Source organism: Calonectris borealis, chromosome 16 (genome assembly GCF_964195595.1).
Source record: "Calonectris borealis chromosome 16, bCalBor7.hap1.2, whole genome shotgun sequence".
Lineage (NCBI taxonomy): Eukaryota > Metazoa > Chordata > Aves > Procellariiformes > Procellariidae > Calonectris > Calonectris borealis.
In genome coordinates this window covers 4,821,670-4,846,314 of record NC_134327.1, presented here as the reverse complement: position 1 = coordinate 4,846,314, position 24,645 = coordinate 4,821,670, and positions in this window count along the sequence as shown.

Here is a 24,645-nt window from a genome sequence, read left to right as displayed (position 1 = left end):
TTAATCCTTTGGGGCACATGGCTTCATGGTAGAAGGGATTTTCCAAAGTAAAGTTTACAACTGAAAAGAGAAATAGGTAGATTTTTAAATTCATGATTTTTAAGTTTTCCCTTTCTAATTCATGCTTTTAAAGTAAAATTGATATTGAAACATGAAAAGTACAGTTTAAAGGAGGATGAGAATACATGGAAAAGAAGTGATCATGAAGTTAAGTTGTGACTGATTTATGTGTCTTTTGATCAGCCAAGAAAAAATCAGTTTATCTGCAGGCCTAAAGACTTTTCACTGTATAGCCATATTGCACCAACTTTTAATAGATCATAACAAGAAACATGACTGGGTTTTTATAGATTTAGGTCAACATGAAAATGTCAGCAAGGCAGAGGTGCTAGCAGAGTTAGAAAGCACTGCAGTAATGATCTGCAACCCCACATAGTTCAAAGTGTTAGAGCAGATTTGTCTCCTTCACAAGCGCTACATTTTTTAAATTGATTCCTTCTATCTTTATGGATTTCTTGAGTCAAGGTCAATGCTTTCATTCTACAGCCAGGAATAGGCTAGACAATGAAAGTTGCAGAAATTAATTCATTTAAAAAAGATGTGTGTCATTGAGATTTGAGAAGAACAGAAGTATCTTCAAAAAGTTGCTGAGTGTAAAATATTATCCTTTGTTTACTCAGCTCTGCAGCATGTGGAAACTTGGAAAAGTAGTTTAAAGGTCACATTCATGTATATCATATGTTTAAGTCTGTTAGTATACGGTCTCACTTTCACAGTAAATTCTGTGTGGACACGATTTAGGTGTAGAACATCTAATTTAGTCTTTAGAACAAAGACCTCCAAAGGTCTAAGATTGTGCTTCACTTTTGTATTCTCCATAAGAGTTTCTTCATGTTTCACCTCATTCTAGTCCTAGGTTCTGCAATAAGGAATTTAGTGGAAGCAACCACCTGTGATGATATAATAATTTGTTTTTTGTTTAAATATTTGATGTATAAGGAGAGCAGCAGTTCCCAGGACCTGGTGCTTAGCTCTCTGAAGCATTGCTGCCAACTTCCATGACACTTAGGAATATCTAAGAATACATCTAGAAATACGAGAAGTGTCAGAAGACATAGACTTGTTTATAGGGTGGTTTCAAGGGATCAAAAATTGCAGTGCAATGAACAGCATGAAAATTACATTTTTTAGCAAAGAATTCTGGAAGAAAAGGAACTCTAAGGATTAGTCTAAGGACTTGTAAGGATGAATCTTTATCAATGCTTATCTAGTAAAGGGCAGATGAGTCTGACAAATTGCACTGATTATATTTTCAGTATGCGAACAAACTGACATTTTACCCTCATTACTTCTCCATTGTTCTATTTTGAGATTTCCACAAAGTATCTACAGGAGAGAAATGAGCTATTGTGCACAAAGACTGGTGTAACCTTACTTTTGTTATTAAGAAAAAGAGTAAAGAAAATTCAGAAGCAGAATTAACAAGATGAGTGGGATTCCAGTTTACTTGATTTTCACAAATTTACATCTCACTTGGCTAAAAAGAAAAAAATTCTAGTGATATCTGTTTCAGAACTCATAGATAAAAATTTGTATTTCCTGGATTTGTTGCCTCAACACAAAATTGCATCCTACATTTTTCTCATAGTCAGTCCTCTCCTAATACAATGTAGCACTTACCCATGTTCCTTAAGTATAACTGTATGAAATGCCCTCTTCATCCCACTGAAACGTTTGAGCTTTTTCACATCTTTCTGGATCAAGGCATCTTTTATACCAGATACACTATACACTTATAGAGCTTTAAATGAACTATTTAACAATTAAGATGACCTTGAAAATGCACCTAAACTTTTATAAACTGGAAGAGTGCATTTAGATTTGGTAGTACATCAAAACCCTCACAGATTCTCAAATCTGTCATATTCTGAAACAAGACACAAGCTCAGTCTCCCCTCTGAATACTCAGATGGGTTTTAGACAGTAGACATCATGTAAGAGAGAGATTTAATATTAGAAGAGCACATTAATGGCCTGCTGTTGGCTACAGGGTTGAGAGGGTACCACCCTTCCAGAGATGCCCCCCTGTACAGGCTCATTTATTTAGGTATGTTGAACACAGAAGGACAAGAGCTTCATCTAGTCATGACTTTATTGAGGTTACATAAGTAAGAAAAAAATTGTGGCACTCAGAAGAATCCATTTGACTGTTAAATGTTTCTCCAACAATAACGAGAAAAACATCTTTTGTCTTTTAGAATTCCACTAGTTCAGTTACTACATTAAGAAGTAGAAGAAAGCAGTTTTCTACTCTTGTTTTCCACACTAATGAAAATGGACTGTGTTTACCTTTAATGACTATGTTTCTGGGAAGCACAGTAATGGTCCAAAGCTCAAAGCAGATGCTGAAAAGTCAGAAAGGTAGAAGAGACATTACTGCCCATGCCATCTGCTCTCATCAGAGACTTCTCCCTACTTAAAATACTGTGAATGATGTAAAATAAGGCTGCACCTGAGACACCACATACACACTGTTAACACCTACAGATGCTAATTAAGAACATGGTGAGAGGCACCAAGCTCCCTGTGTGTGCTTTCAGTGTCAGCTTGCAGTTTCCTCTCCATCTGCCTAAGGAGTTGAGAACTTCCACACAAGAGACAATTGCAACTAAACTACTCATAAAAATAGGGAATAATATGCCACTTCGCCTTCCATCCTTAAACACTACCACGTTACAGAGAAATATTTTTTTATCATTAATGAGTTAATAGAGAAATGTGAAAGGAAATAAATAGTCAGGCAAGTTTTGTCAATTAGCTGATGGTAGAAGACATCTCAAGTTATTCGCATGGCTTTCTGGTAACAGGCTGGACATAGCTAATGTTTTCAGTAAAGTGTTTCTATTTATCTCCAGATCATGGAGAAGGTGCAGCTTTGTTTAAACTTGAATTATATTAAATTTAATTTATCCCTAGTATTATAAAATGAAAGTGGGATAGGCACTTACAGTCCTATGACAACGGGATGTTGGTTGTATCCCCTGGATTTGAATTGTAGATTCAAATAGTTACATTTTATGTAAAGGGCATCATCTTAACACAATTTTCTAGAGGTGCTGGTAAGTATCTGTCAACTTTAACTGAGAATACAAATTTATTTTAATTTCCTATGTATTTTTTCACCTTAAGGCATCCTCTACATAGGAAAATAATACAGCATATACTTTGCAACAGGAAGTTTTCAAATATTATTTTAGAAATAATGTTCCCACTATTCAATTTCCGCTTAACTCTATCTAGTTAAAAAAAAAAAAATCACCACAACATTTAGGAGGGCTTGGATTTGCTACATAATTTCCAGTTTATAGTGACTCTAAGACCAAATCCTGTTTCCACATGCAGCTTTTACCCTTAAATTTACTGAAACAGTCAGTTTTCCCATTAGCTGGATTTCCATGTCATAGATTGTATTGAGAAATGCCTCAGCAAGTTAAGATTATTAAATTGTGCAGTGCTTATTGTGCATCCTTTGCCCTCATCTGGACTATTCAGCTACATTTTTGCTAAACAGGTCAAAAGGAGCAGAATGCCTATATTATACAATATTTCGGCTGAATAGAGCCTTAATAAATTGACTAGGCTTCTATATTAATCAAGCATCGTGCACACAGTGCAAAAAAGAATATGTGGAACAGCTTCTGAACGATCTTGCTAGCTGTCTCTTTGTATAAAGAAAAAGACCAATTTATAACAGTACAAGCCTGTTTGAAGATGATACAGATTTTCTGATATTCCAGAATACTGAATAATAACATCAATAAACAGCAGAACAGGGATTGGGGTAGGTCAACACATGACAGCAATAGGAATTAGTAATAATAGTAACAAAAGCTGATACACTTTAACTGTGATCCCTTTCTTCCTACTGCAAGCAAATTTGTGTTGCACCACTGGAGCTTTTGGCTGTGTGATTTATGCAAGATGAGGTTCACAATCAAGGAACAAAGAGAGTTTCCAAAAGCTGAAATCTAAATGAAACAGTAGATTTCAGGCCAAATCTGCTGAAATCAGAAATCCAGTACTATTGGTATATTCAGGTTGCTATTGTATAATTTTCACATTAGAACAAATGAATGTAGTTTTGGAGCTCAAAAAAGCTGCTCCGGTGGTTTATGTTCTATACAAATATTTATTCTTTTATCTAGGCACTTATACTCTCTTCATCATGCTAGTTAGAACATCACTAATAATCATCCTAAGGCTGCTGTTAAAAGATAATACAGAACACCTGGGCTGGAATTTTGTTTGTGTGATTTTGTGTGGTCTTTTCATTATGTGTTTTCAGCATGAATTTTGTTTTTGTGAATTTGTGTGATTGTGACACAAAGAATGAAAGATTGTTTACTACAAAGAGTCTCAATGGTTTCCTTTGCTGTTATTCATTATCCCTTTTCTCATTGCTTTGAAAGCACTTCAGTGAAGATACTGTTGAATAACTAAAAGAGGGAGAAGTTTTTAATGGCTCCATGAACATTTCAGAAAGAGAGCACATTAAAATATCCATATTAAACAAAATGAATGAATTGATTTCACAACACTACCAACAAATCAGGTTTTCTCAGTTCCAATAGTCATTTGAATGAACCTTGGAAAAAAAATTTTTTTTCAATATCCTGCCAGGTCAGCTACAAAATATGTAACACTATGTTCTCTAGAAGCAGGGGATGGATATTTCTTTCCATATCATTTATTTATATTTGCTGATGAGTGCATCCTTAATGAATACATGTACCAAGAACATTCAGAGGGAAGTCAAGATGAAAGCAAACAGGAAATGAAAGCACTCCATCTCTTTCAGTTTAATGTCTAGGGAAATAACAACACATGAGCATGTACAACTGCAATATGATGGACAAGACAAATGTAAGGTATCCCCTGAGCACTAAAACAAGTTGGAAAGAATTGATGTTCACAAAATGTAAGACAACTTGGTAATTAAAAAAAAAAAAAAAGGTAGAAAGAGAGAGATTTTAGGCAATGTCAGACAATGAATAAGAAAATACAGAAGATACTCCAAACTGAAATGGTTCTCCTCTTGATGTGCACATAAGCAGTTCACGGTGCAGCTACAGTGGTGGGTGGAGAAGCAGTGTCCACCACAGAATTCCCGAACTGCCAGAAGACCTTCCATCTATCCACCTTTTATCCTTCTCTGACCACCTCTTTACACTCTGCTTTTTCACAATGTTAGTCTCATTTTAACAACATTATCTCACTGCTTCCTCCAGCTCATCTCTTTATCCAAATTTATCTACCAACCCTGGTATCTTTTGTGTGACATACAGCTTGCTACCTCTTTGAGCCATGGAACATATTTTTATTTTGCATTCCCACAATACCTGGCACAACAGAGTTCAGCAGATTCAAACAGATGATATTATTGCAAAAACTTTTGATTCCTCTGCAAAACATGAAGCACAACCAAATTAAATGCAGAGGGATACTGGGCAGGGAGCAGATACTCTCTTCACATCAAGTAAGGAATCTGTCACAGTCTGGAGGGAAAGCAGAAGTCAGTAAGCTCCTTAATTTGTTCCTTCCATACATCCTGTAAAGTCCAAATTTAATTTTGAAACCTTATTTTGTGTCCTTTGGGGTTCTTATCTACCAGGCTAAAAAAAAAAAATTACCATCATTCAAGAATTTTAACAAGAAGTTGCACTTACTAAATTCAGTTTTCCCTTCTAACACAGCTCCTTTATGCCATTCTGCCACTTCAGTATTTCCCGAGTCCTTAAACACTTGCTGAATATTTGAGGCACAAAAGAGAGTGTCACTTAAGTATTTCCACTTGAGCTATTCCTAAATTCTAGTAATCTCCATCATAGCATCTCTTTGGCTCTTCTAGTTAATGGTGTTCAGTAAGGAGAGAGAGAGAAGGAAGGAAATTAATGGGAGGGCCTGTCTCAGTACAAGAAGCCACAAAAATGCCTTACTGACTCTCTCTGTAGAGTTTTCATTGCAGAAAATACAAAGAGCTCTTGGAAGGTTAAATAATTTCATGTTACAGTTTAAAGATACAGTTCGTAAAGGCTAATGCTATACTTCCTATGCAAAACATTGTGATACAACTAGAGATAACAGACACAAAATTGCGTGTTTATGCCTAAAACCTGAATGTTTATTGGTCAAACATGATTCAACTCAAATCTTATATCCTGGAGCTATGGCATTAAACAAGAACTAAGGTGAATGTCAAACACATGTTTGTTTGGCAATCCAACTGCCAACCACTTGCAGAGAGAAGATTAGCTGTGACAGTGTCGTGCATGGCTTGGCAGGGGGAATGGAAAGGTGATGTGGAAGGAAAAGATTTTTTCTTCACATGATGGTTATACTTACATCCATGTAAGAATGACTGGTTTCCGGGAAAGAGGTCAAAAGGAGCAGGGCCTGTTTATTTGAGCCGTAGGTTACATTCATCCTTTTTCTGAGCAGGCCATCCTGCTACTTTGGTGGAGATTCAGCATGCTGAATACTGTGAAAGAAACACAAACCTTCAGCTGCAGAGCTGCAAGAAAGGACTTCAAGGCTGTAAACATCTTGAAAAGCAAAAAACTAAAAAGTAACATATACATTTTATACTTACAGTCCATCATCTTCAACATGCTCATGATGGCATTACAGAACGTTTGTTCTTTTTTTGTTTTTTATTCTTTCTCTCAGCTTATGGGAAGCCTCACTTTCTTTAGCTTCCTTCATTTCAGATATGTACCACAAAATCACTGGGTATGTCCAAAGAGGTGGAGAAGAACACTCCTACTTCAGAATGATTTGCTTATGTCCTTACCAAATATCACTCCTGCCTGATCTCTTCTGCACGATCTCCCCTCTTCAGCCTGATTTCCTTTGAAACGTGGCAAGGAAGGAGCCACAGCATGCTCCAGGAGAAATCCTGATCCGGGGGCCCAGTACTGGGGTCACGTTGCAGGGCACATGTATCTGCAGTTACACAGCCAGTAGGACTTCTACTAAGAGGAAAAACTAAACTTTTTAGAAAGTAGTGATTAATAAAATAAAAATAATGATCTGACATGGGAAGATAGATGAGAGATTCAATGTTTCTGATGCTTTTTGTTCCTGACCTGGATTCATGGGACATTAGAATAGATTCCCCACCAGGGAAGACTGCTCAGTGGGTTAAAGTTTTTCATCTTTGGGGAACTAACTTGAGAGCATAGAAGTGAAAGCAGTGGCTGCATCCCCTGTGGATGTTTACAGGCATCACAAAACCACTCTGTAGTTCAGCACAATTGACAGCCCCATTTCTCAAGAAAGCCAAAGTGAGAACAACAGGAGTACTCTGGGTTGGGCTTGAGCTGCACCAGCAGAGCCATAGAGAGGATTCTGCAGATATCCGCTCGGTGTCATGCCAGGGTCCAGTCAGTCTCATACAGTTTTTCTTCTTAATGAGGGCCAAATAAATTTCCAACATACACATACAATACACCCTCTTTTATAGGAAGAAAAAAGTATGATTTCTACTTCATTAAGCTCTTGAAGGCTTATGAAAGGAAGCTTTCAGGTTCTGTTGCAAAGCTTTTGAGAAGGGTCACCTAGGAATATGTGTGAATGATAGACTGTTTAATTTCTCAGTTAATCACTGGTAGAAGACTCTCATGAGGTATTTTATTTGCTTATCTCCAACATTTTATTAAAAAGAGATAGTGCTTAAGACACAAAACAAGCAGATAAGAAAAACTATTCTCTAACCTCTCATCTTTTATGAAAAACAAAGAAAAGAGGAAAATTCCTATGGCAGAGTGAGCTGCTTGTTTTAATGATGTTGGAAAGACTATGCAGGAGTAACAGGAAAATTCAGTTTGCTTTGGATTATTTAAGAAATGATAGCTATTCCATTATGTATTTGCCAAGTCCTCTGAAGAAGGGATTTAGAACTAGCATTGATTTTGTGCTGGATAAGACAAAAGATTTCTATCATAGGAACACAGAAGCTAACACATCAAAATAAAGAACAACAGTTAATCTAATTCAGTTTCTTCCCCAGTTCCCTGTGTCAGATGCTGATATACCTCTGCAATTACAAGTAACTTTATAACTCAATTAAAAAAAAATGCACAATGAAATTTGAGCAAGATTTGAACAGTTCAGATGGGGATAAGGCTTGTGAACACTATATTCTACCCAGCTTTTTTTTTTTTGGACAAAATATCTTCCTGATACTCTCTCCTCATCTTCTTGAAAGTCAATTTAGCATCATCTGAAGTCATTATATAATACAAACTGCATCCATTTTAGAGAATTTTCTGAAGGCATTTAGTTCTGGAGCATCTGACTCAAAAACTCTCATTCACTTAAAGGCAAGTCTCCCCATTTGCAGAAGACCAGGACAAAACATAACCTGAAAATCCTGATCTAAGAATTAAATTAGAATTTGAACAATTGCACAGGCTTTTTGTACAGGGGTGAATTTTGGCCATTGACACCATCTTGCTCCACGCTGCGACAACCCTGCAGAGCAGCGGAAGAATGCAGTGCCTATCCCAGAACAGCTGATTTACCCCCTCTCACAGCTGATTCTCAAAGCAGATCGGTGTGAAAAGTGCCAATGTGCCCCATCCACAGGCAGGATGAACCATCTCAGGTCTAGTAAGCCATGGACAATTTGCAGATTGAATTGAATGCTTTCAAATCAGTAGAACAGAGGATGCAGATAAAGTCAAAGGGAGAGATGAGATTATAGAGCAAAGCTGCAAGGAGCCAAGGAGAAGATGCCTCCTGGCTGGGGCACAGAGTCACCCTCAGCTGTGTCCTGCGTGATTCCGATGCACCTGGCAGACACTACAGGAGAAAGGGGACACAGCACAGAACCATGAATGAGCAAGAGAGAGGCCAGGCTGCAGGGAAAGTGTGAGGTGGGAGACGTTTGTGTGACTGCCACTTCCAATCTGAGAACCTTGGCAGGAATGACAATGCGTAGGCTTGATTGCCCAAAACAGTGCCTGCTGGCCAGAAAGGCCCTGCATAACCCAGTAAGTGAAGCAATCACTCTGGTGACCCATATTGGCTCTCTGCTCCTCCTGCTCTCTCCTTCCCGAGTGCAGAAATGGATTATGCAAGGACTGTGCACACAAAAATTACTTTAAATCATTAGATGCTGGAGAAGAAAAAACCTACGGCCTTAAGTATGCTTACTCTTCTTCCTAGTCTCCAAGGTATGCATTCCTTCTCTTTGTGTTAATCTGACAAACAATTCAAAATATGTCAGCTGAAGTTCAGGCTTGCCTGATGCATTGTAAAACTGTCAGGTACAGACCTTGGCTTCCAGCTCCTGTGGAGAGAAAGGTGGGGGAGGCGGTGCTTTGGCTGGGAAGTGCAGGGTACAAAAGTACAAGCCAGGTTACCTCAATGTCCTAAGGCACTCAATACACTGATTCAAAAGGTCTTAGTTATCATTGTTGTCACCCCAATGAACCTGTTGCTTGGTCCACATCTATGATATTGGATGGAATCCCTGAAGTGGTTTTATCTTAGTAAAAAGCATCATAGGACTAACAGTAGATGCAGATGCGGTAGGAGCAAGGGGATGCGATGTAGCAAAGAGAAGGTTTATCAGCATAGATTGGTATAAATTGCAGCAAATGCAGTCATTTTGAAATAAGTATATAGACCAGCTACTAAAAATTAAACAAATGCCTTGTTCACTTGTTTCTTGTCATAGAAAATTGGCACAGGATATCGCAGAGAGTAAACATAAGAGTGTTCAGAAGGAGACCCCTGAAAGCTATGAGGTGAGGTTGTCCATTGATGCTTATTAAGCACAACAGAGCAGATGCAACCTCTGGCTCAGGAAGTCCTTACATTGCTGATTGGTAGAAGGAGGGGAGAATATAACAAGGAAAGCGCAAGCAGTATTTGCTTTATTTTTTATGCTCTTTCCCTAAGCATCTACTACTGCTGGCATTGTCAGAGCTCCAACCATGCACAAAGGAGGCAAAAAAATGTAATTTCTCGTGTTTTATTAGATCCAATTTTCAGTCAATCTGATTGTAACATGGTAATTTGGTTTGACCTAATTCAGCCTTTCTTTAGAAGGAGAGCTGGTGAACATTTCTATTTGTGAAGATTGGAATTTTTTAAAGCGGAAAACTTTTTAGCAGCATTGGTTGTTTCCACGCTGTTTCAGTAAAGACCATTTAATTTTTGTCTTTTTGTTCTTATATTTTTCCTCTGTCCTTTCTGGCACACAATAAAAGAGGAAAATTGTTAATTACAGGTTTTTTTCTTTTTTTTTCCTTCTGACTCAGTACAATTTTGAAAAGCTAAACTTTTTTTTTAAAGTTACTGAAGGGTAAAAATAAAAATCTACTTCCTCCAACTGGAGTAATCCCGAAGTTTAATATTAATAATAATATTAATATTTTAATATTAGAGAACAGACCAAGGTAAAAAAAGAAAAAGAAGTGACCAGCTTATAGACACTTGTTCTATTTCACTGCACAAAAAGAAGAATGAGTGGAAAACATTTTTTAAGGAAAAAGTAATTCACTAAAATGACTAAAAAGCATTAGTTTTACTCCCAGTCCTGGTAATCTAGAATAACATCAACTGAAAAAAATGTTTGGATCTGAAATCTGTTTCTCATTCCTAGACATTTCTAGGCCAAAGAGACCACAATCACTACTTTTAATGGAGCTTTGCAGTTTCCTGGACCAGAATATATTCCTCTTACCATGTCTGTATTCCCATCTAGACAGACACTTTATAAAAGTGGCTAATGCCACGCAAGCACTGTACCAAAGGCAGCCCCAGCCCCAGAGAGCTTACAAGCAAAATTAGATTCAATTAAACACTTTTATAAGCAGTAACATACATGAATAAAGACTCAGCAAAAGGAGTTTCTGCCAGAATTCTCCTTTTCTTGCTGGGAAAGGAACAGCTCTCTAGCCAAACCCCATTGGCACAGATAGACACTAGTGCATCACAGATGTGCAGCTGAGTTGACACAGGTGTTTTCACTAGTTTTCTTCAGCACTTTTGAATGCTATGTAAAATCTGACCCATCTTCCCATGCATACAGCAGCTGCACTGAAAAGAACCATCACTACTTCAGTACACAGGAAAAGATGCTCCATTTGCTAGTTGAAAACATCTTTCCTTTTTTTAACCCTTCTTTTCTCTATCCAATCTCACCCCCCCCCAGTATTTCAATATTTGGAAAATAAGCCTTGAAATAGTCTGCTAAGTTTTTAAATTTAAAAAGCAGCTTCATTTATGATGAATATGCCAGAAATGTTTCTCTAAAGCCATCACAAGATAGCAATAGACACAGTTGAAACAGGATGTGTTTCCCAGGGAAGTAGTTTGTGTTTTGTCCATCACCCAAAAAAAGAGTTGTGGAACTACTGGTACGCCCTACAGGAATTTCAGTCCTGCCCAGAAGCATATGTGCAATGGAAATCCTCACATAATCCTTGCCTTTTTTTTTTTTCCTCTTAATATTTAGTCCAAATGCTGCCCACCTGCACAGTGTAAATTTCATCCAGAAAGAATAAAGAGTTCCCGTAACTTTTTTCCTCTCTGGTGAAAGTTACTCCAGAAAATGAGGAAAAAGCCTCTCTCATCTCTTCTGCAAAGCTAAGAAACAGTAAACAGATTGCATTCTTGTCCCTTTTAGAAGGCTGAGTCACAATATTAAAACATACCTTTTTACAGCATGTACATTAACAATTATTTTAATTCATAAATTTAACAACCTCCCAACTCTCGTGGGAGTTACCTTCCATCTTGTGGCTCTGCAGGTTCCATCTCCTAATAATTTCATTTTATATTTAAATAAAAATACCATTTTATTTCTTCAACAAAGAAAGAATAAATGATGTAAAATGTCAGCCTTTCTAAATGCTAAGGAAACCCTGGCCTTCATCAGCAACAGGAAACCTATTTTTAGGACTAAAGATTTATAAAACTAAGGACAGCTTTTGTCCTAGATAAGTGCACAATTTCTACTTGTGTGGGTGGATTTTTGGTGATGTGTTTAACACAGATTAGAAGAAAACCTAGTGCCTTGGCAAGGTATGAATATAATAAATGTTTTCAATGCTTACAAGCTGAGTCGGACAAGTTTAGTACAGGTGCCAAGCCTCTGGTTTCAGGAGGTTGCTTTCAGGATGAATTTTACTCCAGCGGAATCCAAACCATTGCTCAGCAGCATTAAAGGGTCAGTGTTCTGGTCACTTTATTAATGGGGAAAACCGCTGGTTTTCAAATAATGCAAGAAAATTGGTTTCTACTGATTTATAGCCCATTGGAGTGATTTTAACTGGACTTTGCTGATTTTCTGCACTGATGGCTAGTCCTTTCTTAACTGTTTGTTTTTTTTCCTAAGCAGTGGAGCGCTGAGAAAAACTACGTTAATGATAATGTAGGCAGAAAAATGCCCCTTGGTGGCATTAAAACATTGTTAATTATAGCCCCTTCTGGAAATACTTTGCCAGATGCTTAGAAAATAATGTCCATGGATACCTTAATTCTGGATTTTAGCTGTGTGATTTTTGCACATAAATATTACCTTTAGAGGAAAAAAAAAATTCCTGCAATTACTTTTTCAGGTATCTTTCAATTTTTAAGCCTGTGGATTAAATCTTGGTGTGTGAGCGCTGGAACCACGCACGCCCGTGTTCCCTGGCGAGACCTTCCTCCTGTGGCAGCGTCACACCACCAGAGGCAGGATCGCCCCCTCCATTTGCTACCCAGGCCGCACCACTTCCCTCCCCGTCACACAGTACGGTCTTCTGGCCTCACTACATCCTACCTAATCTTCAGTTCCCGCGAGGTTAGCTGGAATGCGAGGTTAAGAAAGTCATTTACACCACAGTAACCAGTTACATGCATCTTTTTTGCCTGAACTTGCCTGCCCGGGCGACCACTGGAGCGGCGAGCGAGGCGGTGCGGCCGCCCCGGCACCGTGCCGCGACAGGCGGGTGAGCGGCTTCTGGACAGCGCTGCCTCGCGCTCGGCCAGCTCAAGAAGGTGGGCGGAGGATTTAACGCCTGTGCACCCTGTCGTGCTGGCGTCATCCAACTGCAAATGCCCCGCTGCCCTTCTGAAACCCTGCAAAGGACCTCACAGGCCTACCAAGGCCTACACATAGGCCTTAAAGAATCTACCGTCTCCACTCTCCGCATGTTTATTTTCTGTTTTTCCTCTCAGATCACACTGTGTAGAAAATACAAGTCTACACTTTCTCGCATGCAGTCACAACTTCAGGGGACAAAAATACCGATGGAAGTTAGAAGCCTCCAATATTGAAACAGATAAGAGGTCTCTGCAAGAGTTATTTAGGAGACAGAAGAGAGATGAAGGTATTAAAAGCCTTTTAAATAATTTGTGCTTTTGAAGGGCATAACTTATTTCTATCAATAATTTAACATATATATTTTGTGATTAATTAGAGACAAAAGGCCTAGAAGATTCCCACAGGCAGCCCTGGACCATGACTCTGTCGCAGGAACTGCAAGTAAACATATTTATTGATACTGTAAATGTGGATAATGTCAGAAGGCACTGCCGGCTTCAATGTTACTAAAAACTGAGACTATTCCTTGCTTACTCTCATGACCGGGGGAAGTTTGCCCACAAGCCAAGAAACACTATACTGGGAAGATGAGCTGAGAGCCCAAGCCAAAGGGCTAAAGCTTCTCGCCTGCACACAGAACAGCCAGGAGAGAAACTGGGAGAAAGCAGAAGCCAAGCTTTGCTCTCCGTGGTGCAAGCATAAGACTGGAGTCACTGAACTGAGCAATTAGTATAATCCTACTTTTCACATCAGTGCAGGAATCCTCCACTCTAGGGAGAAAAGAAAAAAAAAAACCGAAAAGAAAAAAAAGGATGATTTGTAAACTAGCAGCTGGTGCTTAAAGTGGACACGATGTCTCTTTTTTCACCTTTAACAAAATCAGTAGATAAGAGATGCAAGAGAAGGGTGTATGCTTTATGCTTTGACTTAAAACCAAGTGAGATTCTTAAAATAATTTTTTTTAAATTGATCATATATGCCATTTGTTTTAGCTTTTTGAACTTGGTTTCTTTTCCTCTTTATCACAAGGCAAGAGTAACAAAACTCAACACTTAATGAGCTTTGAAGTTGAAGCCCAGTTGCTTTGGAAAAAAAATTTGGAGGGTTCAAATGATGAACTTGGCAAAAAAACCACATCCTTTTTTGCCAAAGGACCACAGAGCAGAGAGAAAATTCCGTCACCAACAATTGCCATTCTGGCCCAGATTCTGCCTGGCCTGTTTGGAAGGCAGCTGCTGCTGTGCCCATGCTGGCAGCAGACATGCTAATCTCACCCCTTGGAACAACACCTATGCAAAATACCTACTACAGCAAGACCAAATGGACGGGTTTGTCAAGAAAAGCTAGCTGCTGAAGAAAATCCCACCTCATAGCTTTGCGAAATCCTGCCATCATATTGGAACAGCTTCAATGAATCAGGGCTGATTTAAATGTTACCTCTGTTTCTCTGCTCCTGCCTGTCGTCTGCAGAAAGGGCAGCAGTTTGTGAGACATCTGCCTTTCCTTCAACAGTCTGCTGAAATGCTGTTCTCCCCTTCTGTCCATCCCCCCAAATCAAGTCTAGTACATTATCATGTTCTATCACTGACCCCCGTTATTGGTTATTATCTATTTGCTTACCAGAAAACAACCAAGGTTGGAACTAGTCCCTTCCCAAATAGCACTAGCCAATTAATTCATTACTTCCACGAGTCCTGCATGAAGTACTAATCCTATCCTCCTCATGTCCTCAGCGTGTTTAATTACCACCCAGGGTTGGCCAGTGTTCTCCCAAATGGTAACGCAGAAGTGCTTGAAATTACTTTGTTCCAGAGAATGATAAAGTTTTAACAGTGATGGGACTGAAGGGGAATGAATATGAAAGTATGAGAAATTCCTCCTTTAAATTTGTAATTCCTATTCACTTTATCTCTAAATTTAGCATAGTTTATTAGAAAGGCAGATCATAAAACCTTTCCCTCACTAAAAAAAAATACCAAAACCAAACCCCCAAATAATCAGAGAACTAAACAACCCACATCAGTATCCTGTCAGCTGTGAGCTTTTTCTAAAAATACTAGCAAAAAAGTTATTTTGGCAAAAAATTTCTACTCACCTTCAGCCAAAACTGTTTAATGTCACTGAAAATGACAACTCTGCTCAGCATCACTGCATTCACTTTTAATCACCACTCTCCAGGCTTTACTACATCTTCTACTCTATTGGCTTATGGCCATTTCAAATGTTATGTCCTTGAGTAACCATTTTCTGCTTTCCCATTTTTTCCCTCAAGCACAATGAAGGGTTTCATGGCATTAAGTGCACAGAGTTTTAGCTGCATAATCCCCATTGATATTATTTGAGGAGAAAAGTCAAAATTAGAGTCAAAATCCAACCCACATTATACCTATATTTTTTCTGACATACGTAATGAAGAGTACAGTGCGCTGAACAAGGGGTCTTTTTATCCAGAACATTCCCCACATATGATAAAGGGAAGCTCTATGTGAGCATAATGCACTTTGTCTCTAATATAACTGTTTTTTTAAAAAAATGACATTAAGTCAAATCTCAGTATTATTTCTAAAGGAATTTACTTTAGTAAAAAATGTATTGCAAAATGAGCTCAATATTAAATTCTATCTATATTTACAAAAACAAGTTCTTAAAAATAATAATCTGGAAGAATTCTGGGGTTATATCAAGGATACCACTGTGCCCTAAAGTTAAAACATGCACCTGATATAAAGGACTTACAGGAATTCCAGGGCCCATTCAAGCATTTAAACAAGTGCAGCAACCTTTTGTGCATCAAGAGTCAAACTTATCACCAGTGTCACTCCCTAGAGAACACAGTGGGGCCAGTCCTGAAATTTGTTCATGCCCCGTTTTTTTGGACATCAGAGAAACAGAGTCTCGATAATAAAATTTCTTAAGGGCTCCCCACATCTGTTGTATAGCGACTGTACAGGGAGGAATCTGGGCTCTGCTGAGGCTTGGAAATATTAATGAAAATGTCCAGGAATGTCAGGCTACATTTTTTTGCTAAATATGCGAAGCGCTGGAAATCAATAGGTTCATACCTCCATTAGCTAGCAAATCGTTTGACTCCAAATCTGCAAACACAGATAACTCCCTTGCTAATCTTTAAAAATGTCTTCATTGTAGAAAACCTGCATTTATTCATGATATATTGTACAGATTTTTAATTATATCTGTACCCATCATAATTACAATGCCTCATTATATGATTATACAGGTTCCTATTCATTATGAAAATGCAATTAAGAAAATGAAAGAAGAAGAACATCACATACACTTTCCAAAACTCTGGAAAATAGCTACTGAGAAGGCCTAACTGTGCTGGCTTTACTTGCACAAGTCGTCTCACAATAGAGAAACACAAGCTTCATGACAAAACAGGCATTAGGTGTGACAATATCTCTGTGGATCTCTATGCACTATGTACCAGTGAAGTTAAACAGAACATCGTTGTATGGTTCTTCTATTGCACTCCTACGTGGTGCCATCTTGTTTCCTTCAGCACATTTATCAGGTACTTTCTTAACTTAATGAAGATTTGGTGGAGATGGGCAAAACAATTTCTCTTGACGATAACAGCTACACCCTGCTAGCAGGTCTGTAGAAATACACCGTCATTTTCTCAGTTACCCAAAAGATTTTCATTCTTTCAAAAAAAAGCTTTTGTCTTTCAACACTGAGCTTTCAATTTTGGTAACAGCCAGGCTGTTTTCTGCTGTAGTGCTACTCCTCTGCTACCTAATGGAATATCGATCTTTCTAAGCAAGTGTAAAGCAATCAATACACTACAAAGAAGAGGAGAAATAGGTAAAAGAAACCATCTCCTTATTCTTTTCATACATAATTAGAACAAAGAGAAGTGGACTGAAACCACAAACCAGAAATTTTTGGATACTAAACATCTTGTGTGGGGTCTGCACTCTGAGGCAAAGTTTTGGCACACGCCGTGTTTGACATGATGTAGGGATACCTGGTGTAAGGGTTTGGTTGCACTGGACTCGCAAACTTAAGCTCCCAGACTGTGGGACTGAGTGAATAGAGCCAACATGTATTCATGAGTTTCCTTATTTTTTATTTTTGTAATAAAAATAAAGGAGTATGTAGTATGCCTCCGACCAGGAATTTGGAGGTGTCTCTGTGCATGTAGAAATAGGCTCCAGTAGGTACCAGCTAGAGTTGGGTGGGATGAATTTGGCCACACCAACTTTTATCTTTCTGAAGTGACATTAAATCAAGAAACTATCTTCAAATCCCTCAAGTGAAGGTTCAAAGTTAGATGCCACTTTTCAAGAGAGATATCTACCAACTGGGGGAAGCCAGCAGAAGGCCACCAGGATGGTTGGGAGCTGGAGTACAGCACTTATCCTGTGAGGAGAGGCTGAGAGGACTGCATTTGTTCATCCTAGAGAAGAAAAGCCTTCAGAGGAGATCTTATTACTGTGTTCAACTTCCTAAAGGAGGGATGATAGAGGAGGCAAAGCCAGAGCCTTCTCAGAGATATGCAGAGAAAGCAGAGACAACAGTCACAAGCTACCACAAGGGAAATTCCACATGGATATAAGGAAAATATTTTTCATGATGAGCGTGTTTAAGCACTGGGACTGGCTGCCAAGAGAGGCTGTGAAATCTCCATCACTGGAGATATTAAAAAGTTTACCAGACAAGGTCCTGAGATACCCAAACTAAAATTGAAATTACGTCTGCTTCAAGCAGCTGGGCTAGAGACTTCCATAGGTTCCTTCAAATGTATATTATTCTATGATTCCCTATTCCTTAAGTAAAAAAATTATTCGTACTTTTATTTATACTGCAAGATGACCATTATCAAATGGATTTCCAAAGCCAGGCTGTTATTCTAATAGCCCTGCCTACATTCTTTCTAGTCACACTAAAATCAAAATGGATCTCTTAATGAGTGACCTTTGTAGCTCTTCCTCGTTACACTTATGGCCTTGACCTTTCTTCAGCAATTTCTTGTCAGCACAGCCAACCACATCAGAGTTTCTACATAAATATTCTTCCTTTCTTTCTAGAGAACCATTAATAAAAAAACCACATACATCCAATTTCTGCAAACCATTGACAAAGTCATGATCTAACATTACGGGTGATCATTGGAATATAGAGTAGCTGGAGTACCAGCAACCCTGTTAAGAAGATACTAAACGTGGTTTTTTTCTAAATTTATAACCTAAGTTCATGTCGGACACAGTGCTGTCATTCTCCTTACCTCAGAATTCATGCCCCTTTCTCTGGTGAGCAGTCTTTGTAGCCATTCTTCCACGTACCTTGTATCAGAAATAGTGTGGCCAGCAGGAGTAGGGAAATGATCGTGCCCCTGTCCTCGGCACTGGTGAGGCCGCACCTCGCATGCTGTGTTCAGTTTTGGGCCCCTCACTACAAGAAGGACATGGAGGTGCTGGAGCGTGTCCAGAGAAGGGCAATGAAGCTGGTGAAGGGCCTGGAGCACAAGTCTGATGAGGAGCGGCTGAGGGAACTGGGGTTGTTTAGTCTGGAGAAGAGGAGGCTGAGGGGAGACCTCATCGCGCTCTACAACTACCTGGAAGGAGGTTGTAGCGAGGTGGGGGTTAGTCTCTTCTCCCAAGTAATGAGTGATAGGACGAGAGGAAATGGCCTCAAGTTGCGCCAAGGGAGGTTTAGATCGGATATTAGGAAAAATTTCTTCACTGAAAGCGTTGTCAAGCATTGGATCAGGCTGCCAGGGGAAGTGGTTGAGTCACCGTGCCTGGAGGTATTTAAAAGACGTGTAGATGTGGTGCTTAGGGACATGGTTTAGTGGTGGACTTGGCAGTGTTAGATTAATGGTTGGACTTGATGATCTTAAAGGTCTTTTCCAACCTAAATGATTCTATGATTCTATTCTATGAAATCTGTTTAGTAGTGGAAATAATTTAGCTTAATTTGATGTAATCCAGATGCAATGTGCAGAGACAAGAGTCACAGAAGTGGTATTTGGCATCTCAGGGCAACACTTTGCTCTCCTGAGAAGTGGTCTGACAGTGTGTGCCCCTACATTGCCTCCTCAGTCTCCAGAGTGTCTGTGAAATAGCAGAGCCATGGCAGAGCCATGGCATTTTTCTGGTACCAGTGATCTTTAAACTGCGTAACCTGGAGGTCTTGCGTGTTTGCACGGTCCCTAGAAAACCTGGAACTGAAGCTGTGCTATCAACAAAATATACGCCTCCAGTCTTGTGAAAGCATCAAGGCTCTGACGTTGGATTTGCAGGCAATGGTAATTTGGGAGTTCCCAGGGTTCCAATTCACTTTCATTTACATCACAAATAAAAATCCCTGAATCCCTGCTCTAAATTGAAGCTGGGATTAACTTCTAATGATAAAATACCTTTTTTAATTTCTATGACATAATTATCACCATAGACTTTTTCATTAAGATTTCTTGTCTTGTCCATTATTTGATTTTTTTTTCCTTAAAGCTGGTTAAAGACACGTCATTCACTAGGTAGGGTGGGAAGAATAAGCCTTGTGCAGATGCAAGTTCACCTTGGGCTTGCAGGATATTCCATTTGGTTGGCTTTGCTGATTTTTCTTACCTGTTGCCCATGGCTCTGGGTCATGTCATAAAGGAATTTTTTCACAGAGAAAAACTCTTATCTCTCAGTGTATAAACTACTTCAGATTGGGTCACACTCAGCCTGGAAAGGGTTAAGACACTGCTCAAGAGCAGGATCTTGGACATGACACAGCAGAGTGAGCAAGCAGCAGGTGATGAAGGCATGGATCTGGGGGTCTGTGGAGACATCCCTTCTCCTCCCAAACACCAAAAGAGTCAGGGTATGCTGGAGCACCACAGGATCATGGCAGCACTAGAAAAAAAAATTGCAGGGAACTGGCAATGAGGCAGGCAATGAAGGCAAAATCAAAAGAAGCAAAAGAAAGAGAGGGTAAAGATGTTTAAACAAAAGAGGAAAATCTGAGAAAGACAAAATAAAGAGTGGGAGAGCATGGTGAGGAAAAGGCTTACCTACGTGCAATAGTGCATATATATACATATTACAAGATTAAGCCCTCGGACATTTGTGTAGGAGTCTGAGAATATTTAAAAGCTGTTGTTCAGCTCTGAACACAGCTGCTGGCTGCAACATTAAAGACCACCTGTCACTTGTCTTGACTGAGAGGTCTTCAGCCCTTAAAAAAAATCCCAGCCCTCATTTTCTTAATTCTTATCAAGTATGAAAGAAAAAAACACAAATAGCAACTTTGCCCATGTAATTAAGCTCTACTCTAGGAGGTCCTCTCAGGTAGGTTCAAAATTTCCTTTCTTGGCCTGTCAGCTAACATTTGTGCTTGCTATGAACATACATGGGATCTTACGGTGCTGGTCACCTGTGAGAGGAAACGTACCTTACTGATGGGGCCTTCACACACAGTAACATTTCCTAATATGAGCTTTACTAATTTAGATATGCTTTACACAAGTAAAACAATTAAATGTTGCATATTAAGAAATTATATTAATTCATTTCTTTCTAATTCACCTCAACTATGTTACTTCCATTGCATACCAAGCCAACCCCACAATAGTACAGGTAACAAGAGCAATCAAGTTAAAATGAACCTGCCTCTGTCCTCATGCCTGCCCTCTTTCTGTCCATGTTGGCCAGAAGAGCACAGAAATTATCCCTAATTACAAATTGAGGTAATTTCTCTGCTTGATCAGGTCAGCACCAATAGTGTTTCTCTGCATTAAAAACTAACCAAGGATGGTTCACTTGGGATTGGATGCACTTGCTTATAGTCCTCAATTCCCTTGGACTTCTAAATTAAAAGAAGTTCCATTAAGTTCTTATGAGTCTTTGCAAATCCAGCTTGAGCATTGAGATATCTCCACCATCTTTGCATATTTACTATGCCTAAACTTCATCAGGGTAATGATTATTTGCCCAAAATGCTGTGCATGTAAGGGAGACACACAAAACAACTGTGTACACTGGATAATGTAAAGAAAGAGGAGTTCCCACCTCGAGTTCAATTCACATAGTGCTGGTGGCTCTTCAGAATCATCCATAAATTAAACTTTCTTGTAAGCAGTCTTTACCCAATGCTTGCATAATGTCAATTTAGCTGAAGTGGAAGATTTAAATACCAAGGGAAATGTACAGCAAATGAATGGATACAAAATGAATCATTAGAGTCAGGACTATTAAGATAAATTCATAATGTTAGCAATCTTTCCTATTTATGCAAAAGGACTAGGACTAGCCCCCTCATTAGGAGCATTAACAGGTAAGAATCAGCCACAGAAAATTAGCATGGAAAATAAATTTAACAACAACTGTACTACAAAATGTGATCCTGATATCAGCAAGAGGAACCTTTTTTTTCCCCTTCCCTTATGTGTTGAAAAGGAACTGAGAATGAGGCTCCACTGAAAGCTGGGATCAAATCATGCAAGGAAATGCAGTGACTAAGAGAGAAAAAAAGCTCTTCATTGAGTTCATAACAGGCAGTCAAAGGGAAGAAGAAACGGAAACCAGCAGCTGAAGAATATCAACCATAGAGGTGCCTATTTTTTTCTGACAACTTGTTTTGCCTTGCTCCTTTCTAAGTACTGCTACAATCCATGTGCATTCAATCCCTCAGACATCTACAGGCCCAAAGCTCTAGGCTAATTACAAGAAGCTGAAAACAGGGCCCTTCCTGCACAGAATAACATTTTAAAATAAAATAAAAACAAACAACTAGACTCTGGTCAGCCACTTACATTTGTTCACTCCATTTCTTTCTGCACATTACCCCATTATTCTGATAGATATCAAGCAGTTTGTGCCATATTAATAAAAGGGATGAGAGATCATTTTGATATTCTCCAGCTGAATGCTTTACAACATGTAGGAATGAGATCACATTATCTCCATCTTTCAAAAGATGTTGAATGTAGAACTGGCTGAAATTAATTTCTGATTTTTTGCTTCTAATCAGACAACTGCAAATCACCACAAATCCTTCCAGCCTCAAAGGTATTCTCAATATGGCAAATATGATTTTAAAATTCTTTGATCAGGAGAGGCAGCAATAGCTGTCTCAAATTGCTTTTTAATTCTTATATATCTGTGATGGGAATAAGCTAAAGGAATCTCAAAAAGACAAAAGAGAAAAAATTCCACTGGGCGACTGCCTTGGGATTCTATCTTGATACCAGTTTACGTATGCCAAATTGATGTCATAGGTTTTCACAGAAATAAGATCTATCTGATGAAGAGGCAAAGAAAACTATTCAAGAACAATGAAGAACTAGATGGTAAAAAGTGAGAAGAATAAATGTTTCTTAGTAATGGAAATGCTGGCAAGAAGTGGAAATAGTGTACCCAGCTCTCATCCAGGAAAGCAGAGACACATGGTTAATTTTAATTTTAACCTCATTTGAGTCTGGAGCATATGATTCACTGCCCCATTTAGTTCAAAATTAAAATTAAGCATGTGCTTAAGTGCTTTGCTGGACTGAGGCCATATAGAAGAGTACACTGGTCATGAATCCCTATTGCCATAGGTTGATTTGGAATTATAAAGTCAAAGGTTTAAGATAAAATACCTGAAATTTTTTTATTTATTTGTTTATTTTTAATGCAGGAATGTATCGGTAGCAGGGAAAGCTACAGCAGTTACACAGTTCCTTTTGAGAAACAAATGCAAAATAAACAAAAATTCCTAGAAAACTTAGCAGAAGAAAATAATCTAGAAAATTCCCAGAACTTAGAGAAAGAAAAACTGCTTTTAAAGATTGATTACACCATCCTGTATGCATTGTGGCCACCAGCCTTATGTATTTTTCCCCCATTCTACAGTATGTTGTTCACAGTCTATGCAGTAGTGAGATACAGCTGAGAAAGAAGCTGCTATGAATATACGCCAGCAATTTGGAACACAATTTCTGGCTGACTTACCTCCTGGTTATCCCTTAGCCATAGCCTGAGTAGAGACATAATCCCTTCGTATGCCCAGGGAAATGTCATTTCTAACGTCACCTCTCAAGCACTGGAGCCAAAATGCCTTTCAATGCCCAATAAATTCTCCAGGTTGTTGTGGTTTAACACCAGCTGGCATCTCAGCACCATCCAGCTGCTCGCTCGCTCCCCCCCGGTGGGATGGGGGAGAGAATCAGAAGGGTAAAAGTGAGAAAACTCGTGGGCTGAGATAAAGACAGTTTAATAGGTAACGCAAAAGCCGCACACACAAGCAAAGCAAAACAAGGAATTTATTCACTCCTTCCCATTGGCAGGCAGGCGTTCAGCCATCTCCAGGAAAGCAGGGCTCCATCACACGTAACGGTGACTTGGGAAGACAAACGCCATCACTCCGAACATCCCCCTTTCCTTTTTCTACCGCCAGCTTTATATGCTGAGCATGACGTCATATGGTATGGGATATCCCTTTGGTCAGTTGGGGTCAGCTGTCCCAGCTGCATCCCCTCCCAACTTCTTGTGCCCCCCCAGCCTCCTCGCTGGTGGGGTGGGGTGAGGAGCAGCAAAGGCCTTGACTGTGTGTAAGCACTGCTCAGCAGGAACGAAAACATCCCTGTGTTATCCACACTGTTTTCAGCACGAATCCAAACCATAGCCCCATACCAGCTACTGTGAAGAAAACTAACTCTATCCCAGCCAAAACCAGCACACAGGTGAATGCAGAGAAGAAAGGGAGTCACAATTCTGTCTTTTCCTTACTCTGAGTGATTTGTTACCTGTGAGTGCAGAACAGAGCAGGCACAGCAGCAACTAAGTGAAGGAAACATGCCTACCACTGCTCTGGATCCCCACACGGTTTTGTTGCAGCACTGTGGCTCCTGTTCAGGTCTTAAGGAGCTCTGGAGTTGCCCAACACAGGAAACTGTGGCCCATCACAAGAGGGCCTGAAGTGGGCACACCAGACAAGTAAAGCTCTTTTTACTACTTGTCTCTCTCCTATTCTCCTTCAGACAGACAAGGACAACCTACTGCATTGAATATTTTATTAATGTTACAACAGGTCACTAAGTGCACCAGTGTGTATCGCTCTGGCGTTGTACAATGTACAGAAAGACACCAAGCTTAGTTTTTGGAATGAGAAGTACTATGTTCATCTCAGAGGACTACTTCTTTCCTCAAGAAAATCAGGGAAAAACTAAAAAGAGCATCTGTGATTGATGCTGAGGAACCAGAACTACTAGAGAGAGTATCTTAAGGTCACCTGGGGCTTTCCATTTGAGCATCCATCTCAACTTTTGAGTTCTACACTTCATGTTAATTGAGCCCAGAAGATTCTGGCCTGCCAGGGATTTTTGAGCCTGGCCATATTAAACTGTAGAAATATGATGTTGATATGGTGTTAAGTGTCTTACTATAGTCCCAAAGAGGAAAGAGTCTTGAGTTCCAAAGAAAGCAGTTAAAGAGACGAAATTAAAAAGAAACTTGCCAAAACAGAAGCCTATCTGAAAGAAAAATTAAACTTCCTTTCTCTTTATGGGCCATGGTTTTGTCCTAGAAACTCTGTGTAATAATTTATGTCTCTGG